Below are 6,711 nucleotides of genomic sequence, written 5' to 3' on the forward strand. Positions count from 1 at the left end.
TGTGTGTGTGTGTGTGTGTGTGTGTGTGTGTGTGTGTGTGTGTGTGTAAAAGGCACAACACATTAATTTTTAACCACATCTTTCTTAACTTCTTTATATATTATGTAGTACATTAATTATATCAAGTGGATTGTTCAATGCAATATCTTTTTATGCATTGCCCAGAACAGATTTTAGAGTTATTTAATGCACCCTTCCTGTTGCATGTAAAGGTGTTTATTTCATTCTGTGAAGTGTGTTGGTAGCTCCAATAATTGTTAATTTTCTCTCTGTGTGTGAAGCACAACACATTAATTTAGTAATGCTGAAAATGTTTCCTTCTCCCTGCAGCACTGCCTCAGGATCACCTGCCCCTTTGTAAATTAATCAGTTCCTGTGTCTCTAGGAGGAAAATAATGTTTTTGTGGGGAAAAAACACATTTATTTAATAAAAGGGACTGCCACACGATGGCACCACATCAGGAATGAAAAGCAACAGGCTCACTCTTTCCTGCTGATGAATGGCCACTTCCTCAGGTGATCTTGTTTTCACCTGGCTGGAGCGTTGGCTAGCCTTTTGTCTCTGTTTGGGACCATCCTCCAGAATTGTCTTAGTAATATCATGCAGTAGAATCTTATAACTTCACATATAACGTTGCCGGACATATTTTACCAGGACAATAATGATCAGCAAATTATGAGCTTTTAAATGATATCTTACAAGGCATACTTTGCACAAACTTTGACATTGTCAAAAGGATGAATAGACTGTCACACACACTCCCTGGTGTCACCACAGGCCCAGTAACTGCCCCTGTCCCAACTACCAGTGATAACTCCCTTCCAGCCCAGCATGCAGGGGAGCAGTTAGACGGCTGGAGTGGAGGGGAGAACCTTCTCCTTTGGCCCTCCCAGATGGGAATCTGTCCCATCTGGGTCCAGAGTCACCATTGCTGCAGGGAGAGGCACAGACTTGGGGTCGGGCAGTGAGGCAGAGCCCTGGGCAGGGGCTGGTCATATCTCAGTTGCCCCAGCAGTCCTGCTCTGTCTGTGACAATCCCAGCCCCAGAGCAGCTGCTGCAGTGCAGGGAGTCCATGGCGGCTGCAGCCCATTCCTATAGCTGCCCCTGCCTGGTTCAGGGGGAGGAGCCTGGCTCTGAGCGGGGGACAGGGACTAGTCCCCTGGCTCTGAGCCACAGTGTCCAGCCCCTCCCATCACTGTCGGGTGTGTCTGTACTATGGAGTTATGCCAACATAGCTACAGTACCACAGCTATACAGGCTCTGTAGTGTAGACATGATCCTAGTATTTTTCAGGGACCTCTGTCACAGCCTGCCGCCTATGCTGTGGGTGATGCGGCTCCACCCCAGCCTGCAGCCCCTTTTCCATCTTTCAGCCACCCTGGGTCTGGGAACCTGTCTGTGCTCAGAGCTGACAGGCTGCCTCCTGCCCATCCATCCTGCTGTGTGGCAATGAGTCATTTTGGTTGCACAAGTAGAACCTACTCAGATTCTTCATTCTTCTCTTCCTCTTTTTTCTCTTCTGCAGGTGCGCCTTCACCAGCAGCCGGAGATGCAGCAGCGGCTGGAGCAAGAGCACTGCCTGCTGGAACACAGGCTAACAAGAAGATCCTCGACAGCGTTGGTATCGATGCAGATGACGAACGTGTCAACAAGGTCATCAGTGAACTGAGTGGCAAAGATGTTGATGATGTTGTCAAGTAGAACCTAGGAGCTCTGCTCTCAACAAAAGCATTGCTGGTATAGTGGTGAGCATAGCTGCCTTCTAAGCAGTTGACCTGGGTTCAATTCCTGGCCAATGCAGTGATGTGTTTTTTCCCTGTCTGGAATTGGTTTAATTTCAGTCACATTGTGCTCTAATCACATTGTCAACACAAGTGTCAGAGGATTTATGTCCCAAATCCCAGCAGGTCATTAAACACAGGGGGCCTGCAGGGGGCAGGACTATACAGTGATCTGTAGGAATCACCATTGTGTAATATGAGAAAGTCAGAAACGGTGGAAACATGCATCTGTATCTCCTTGTCTTCAGTGTGTAGGTAGATGTCACGTCAGGGTCCCCGGTGTGGTTAGATGTTCGGCTGTGTGTGCGTGTGTGTGTGTTCTCCCTGTATGCTGCCCCAGCTCTGCGCAGACAGCCGGCACAGCAGACCTCGAGTTCACCCAATGACATCAAGATACGAAGGCTCCAGGCCATATTTATTGTTGACAAAGCACGGTATTAGTATCCCGCAGACCCTACCGGACCACTAAGACATGTATGCCCGTAACAATGGACCAGCTCAGTGGGACTTTCCATTCCTCCATAGGGTAGACAAAGACACTCTTTATACCCCAATGCAAACAAGTTAGTACAGCCCCTCTGACACAGTTACTGTCCCCTGACGTGGCTAGTTATCACCCATCACCTTGTACATGTTGGGTCGATCAAAACATCTCTGTTACGTACTATCATCCTGACCTTATCTTTGAGGAGGGGTCAGTGTGTTCCTGTTATCGTTGGGGAAGGTTTTTGTACCGTCCTTGATATCGGGATGTTCTGGTACCACTTCATATCGGGACGTGTTTGCGTGAGTACTCTGTGCCTAGCACTTCTTAGGAATCTGAATTTCTGCAATATCAGCCCTGTTCTTGCCAGATTCTGTGAGCAGGGCCTGCCTCTTGCTCATAGCTTGTCTTTGCTTTATATCAGTAAAGCTTTGACTACTACTTTAGCCCAGGCCTCAGGCCTCATACCAGGCCTCTGATACAAGGGCGTATGTCTCGGGCTCTCTTCCTACTACACAGTGTTATAATTCCAGCTGTATGAGGTGTTTGTACTATGCACCCGCAGGATGGGGACAATCTAGAATAATAAAGTTTTGGATCAGTTTTTGCCACTGCCGATTCTTTTTATGCTACAATAATAATCACATAAACAACAGTTAAGCACCAACGTGGACACAAGAACACATGGATATAAACTGGCCATCAACAAGTTTAGCCTTGAAATTAGACGAAGGTTTCTAACCATCAGAAGCGTGAAATTCTGGAACAGCCTCCCAAGTGGAGCAGTGGAGGCAAAATACCAAACTGGCTTCAAGACTGAGGTGGATGAGTTTATGGCGGGGATGGTGTGATGGGACTTGCCTACAATGGCATGTAGCCAATCTGCGACGGCTAACAGCAAATATCCCCAATGGCCCTGGATGGGACACTGGATGGGGAGGGCTCTGATTTACTACAGAGAATTCTTTCCCAGGTGTCTGGCTGCTGGGTCTTGCCCACAGGCTCAGGGTCTAACTGATCGCCATATTTGGAGTCGGGAAGGAATTTTTCCCTGGGTCAGATTGGCAGAGATCCTGGATTTTTTCGCCTTCCTCTGGAGCATGGGTCACTTGCAGGTTTAAACTAGTGCAAATGGTGGATTCTCTGTAACATGAAGTCTTTAAACCATGATTTGAGGGCTTCGGGAACTCAGCCAGAGATTAGGGTCTATTACAGGAGTGGGTGGGTGAGGTTAGGGTTAGGGTTTTGACAATTCCCCTCACCCTTGGCCCTTCCTCTCCTTACTGATGGGGAGTGAATTGAGACTGTCTCAGGAGTTCAGAATGATTTATTGCCCTGATTAGGAACTTCAGCTAAAAGGCAGTCCTCACTGGGAGCGGGATTTGACCTGAGTAGGAAGCCTTGGTGGATTTCGAGTCCAATGCATCAGCCATCACAGCTAGAAGCAAATGGAAACCCCAACCCCAGAGAAACAGGAAAAGAATCACAATGCCCGCACTTGAAATGGTCTGAAATACAGAATTCAAACTGCAAACCTGGCTCCCAAAGCAGAGAGTGAATGTCAGGGTTTGTTCTCATTCCTTACTTGTGTACAATAGCACAGAGAGCACGGTTAAAAGTCTCCCCTCCTACAGGGTGGGAAAGTGAAAGGATGCTCGGGCTGGAGCTTGATTAGAATGAGGATCACTGGATCACAGAACCATGCACTGCCCTTTGTTATAGAATCCCAGGATCCAGAGTAAGACAAACGTTTACTGCAGTCAACAATGGCTCCCCTGGGGTAGTAGCAGTATTGGACAGCTGGAAATGTCAGACAGAAGCAGCTAGGGCATTGGTGGGTCAGGAGCAGGCATCTTCCCTGCAGCATGGGAGGCTGGGCTTTGTTCTCTGGCCAACAGAGGGCTGCATTTTATTGCCTAGAATGTCAGATCCAAACTGTGTGGTGGGGAGATCAATGTGTGGGGGCGGGGTGAGGATGGGGGGTTCTTTGGTTTTGATTTGTTTCTTTCTCACACTGTAAATGTCCTTGATCATCTTGGTGGATAAAATGTTTGTAGAAGGCCAAATGAAAATAAGAAAAGCTAAAAATCTGCCTGGGAGTGAGGGGGTCTCTGAGTGTCAGGGCAGGGATGGAGATTTTCATGGAGGGGGAGTGTTAAGGGATAGAGGAGAGTCTTTTGCTGGAGCACAGGGAGAGGTTTTCCAGTTTCATTGTGATCAAGTGAAAAACTCCCCATCTTGCCCCCTGCTGCTTCCCCAGCTCAGACCTCACTGATACCCCCCAACATGGGACTCACAGCCTTCCTGCTGGCAAAGCCTCCGATAAATGAGATACAAACTACCCTCGTCTCACCCTTCTCCCAGCTAAAACCACCCTGCAGAGCCCAGCGCAACCCCCGCCCAGCTGGAGCTCCTGGCAGCCACAGCGCCCCGACATCCCTGTGCAGAGGCAGCTGCCAGTTCCTACCTCGTGAGTACAGTGGTGACTATCCCCAGCTGTCACATGCGGGACTGGGCTTCAGTCCCTGATTGGAAAGCTGTGATTTTGACACTAACTCAGAGCCTCCTGCTGATCAGCTCTGAGCCAGTGTCACCTTTGGATGGGCTAGAGTTTATGGCATTGCTCTTCTCCGGTGCGTAAAGAAAACCCAGAGAAAAACACCTGGAGACCCAGAATTTAGTCTCTACAGTTTTTCAGCAAGGATTACACAGGGTCAACCTCCCCACATTCAAGTCACCAAAAGAACAAAAGGAATAAACGTAATTCTTAAGTGCGAGCTTTATAAAATCTTATGATAAAGAAACATGAATAATAAATCACTGCAATGTAATTTCTACAACATGATATGGCTACTTTATAATCCACCTACATGATCTTCACAGTTATACGGAAACATCAGTACAGAAAACATCAAGCTAAACAGGTCAGTCCCCACAGAAACACAGTGAGAAGAAACTCAGAATTCCCCCAAACCTTAGGCGGAGACTAGTTCATGTGAGTCTCAGAGTCTTTGATCACCAAATCTATACAGTCAACAGCAATCTCTTCCCTCCCAATTTCCCCTTGCTTGGAGAAATCTTCAGTTGGAATCTATGCAAACTCTTCCTCCTCCGAAATCACTAGTTAGCTAGTCAGCTAACCAATTAACCAAACGTTCAATTAACTAGATAGAGTTTAAAAAAAAAAAAAAGCCTGATACAAGAAAAATACAAAACGGAGACTAGCAAAGAAATGACTCTTTCCCCATTATCACACTTAAGAGAAAAGTGGGTGAATCACAGTTCAGGGCGCTGGAGGAGGAGCTGGGGCTGCTGGAGGTGGTACCTGCTGCAGGGGTACTCACTGGAGGTGTCACTCCCTGTCACGGTGGCGGGGCGGCTGGTGCAAGCAGAGGATGCAGCAACAGCCACTATTCAGTGACTCCCTGCAGGACCCCCCACCCTTCCTCAGGGCTGGGAGCAGGGTGCGATAGGACAGCTGCATATGCAGGGGAATGGACCAATCAGCTGCAGATGGGGGAAGGCCAATCAGGAACTGGACCAATCAAGGCTCTTTCTGAGCTGCAGCATCTGCTTTGTGAAAATCCAGACATTGACTCTTATTTGAAAAATCCACCCAGGCAGAGGCTCAAGAAAGAGGCATTGTCTGGGAAAACCCGGACGTATGATAACCCTAGCCAGGAGACCCCTGCATGCGACTAAAGGCAGCTCCAGGCCTTTTCTCCCTTCCTAGGAATCAAGGTCACTTTGTTAAGAGAGATAAAGAAGCCTGAGCCCCCCAGGTTTGACTTAATGTCACGATTTCCCAATGTCTCCTTAGAACAACCAAATGTCTCTTTAGTCCCAGGTGAATGGAAGAATTCAGTTCTCCGGGAGAGCGGTTCTGAGTCCTTCACGCTCATTCCTTAGCTTACGGTGCCACCGTGGGGCTGTTTCAGTTCCCTCCTCAATTTCACACTGAAACACAATTTTCTTTGCACAAGTGATTGTATAGCAAAATCTCTGTGTCACTTCTCTGACCAGGGGCATTAAATTCCATTGACACTTTTTCTCCTACAATGCAAATAGCAGATGGGACATGGCTACCTTCTGCCCTGAAAGTGGGATAATGACTCTCCTCTTTCTTTCTGCTGCTGTTGTTATTTCATGGAATATATCATAGAATCATAGAATATCAGGGTTGGAAGAGACCTCAGGAGATCATCTAGTCCAACCCCCTGCTCAAAGCAGGACCAACATCAACTAATAGACACAGTGATGCTAGAAGTGACTTCCCAAGAGAACACAACTGCAGCGGAGTGAGAAAACTGGGTGTTAGGTGCTTGTGGCCAAGTTGTTAAGCCACCCCCTCTGTTAAAAAATCCATTTAGGTCTCCCGACACAGGTTTGAATCCTGCTGACTATAGAGCATCCATGTTATTGTTGCTGTGGTTTAGTGGTTGAC

This window comes from Terrapene carolina, unplaced genomic scaffold, assembly GCF_002925995.2.
Source record: "Terrapene carolina triunguis isolate 2854851 unplaced genomic scaffold, T_m_triunguis-2.0 Scaffold751, whole genome shotgun sequence".
Lineage (NCBI taxonomy): Eukaryota > Metazoa > Chordata > Testudines > Emydidae > Terrapene > Terrapene triunguis.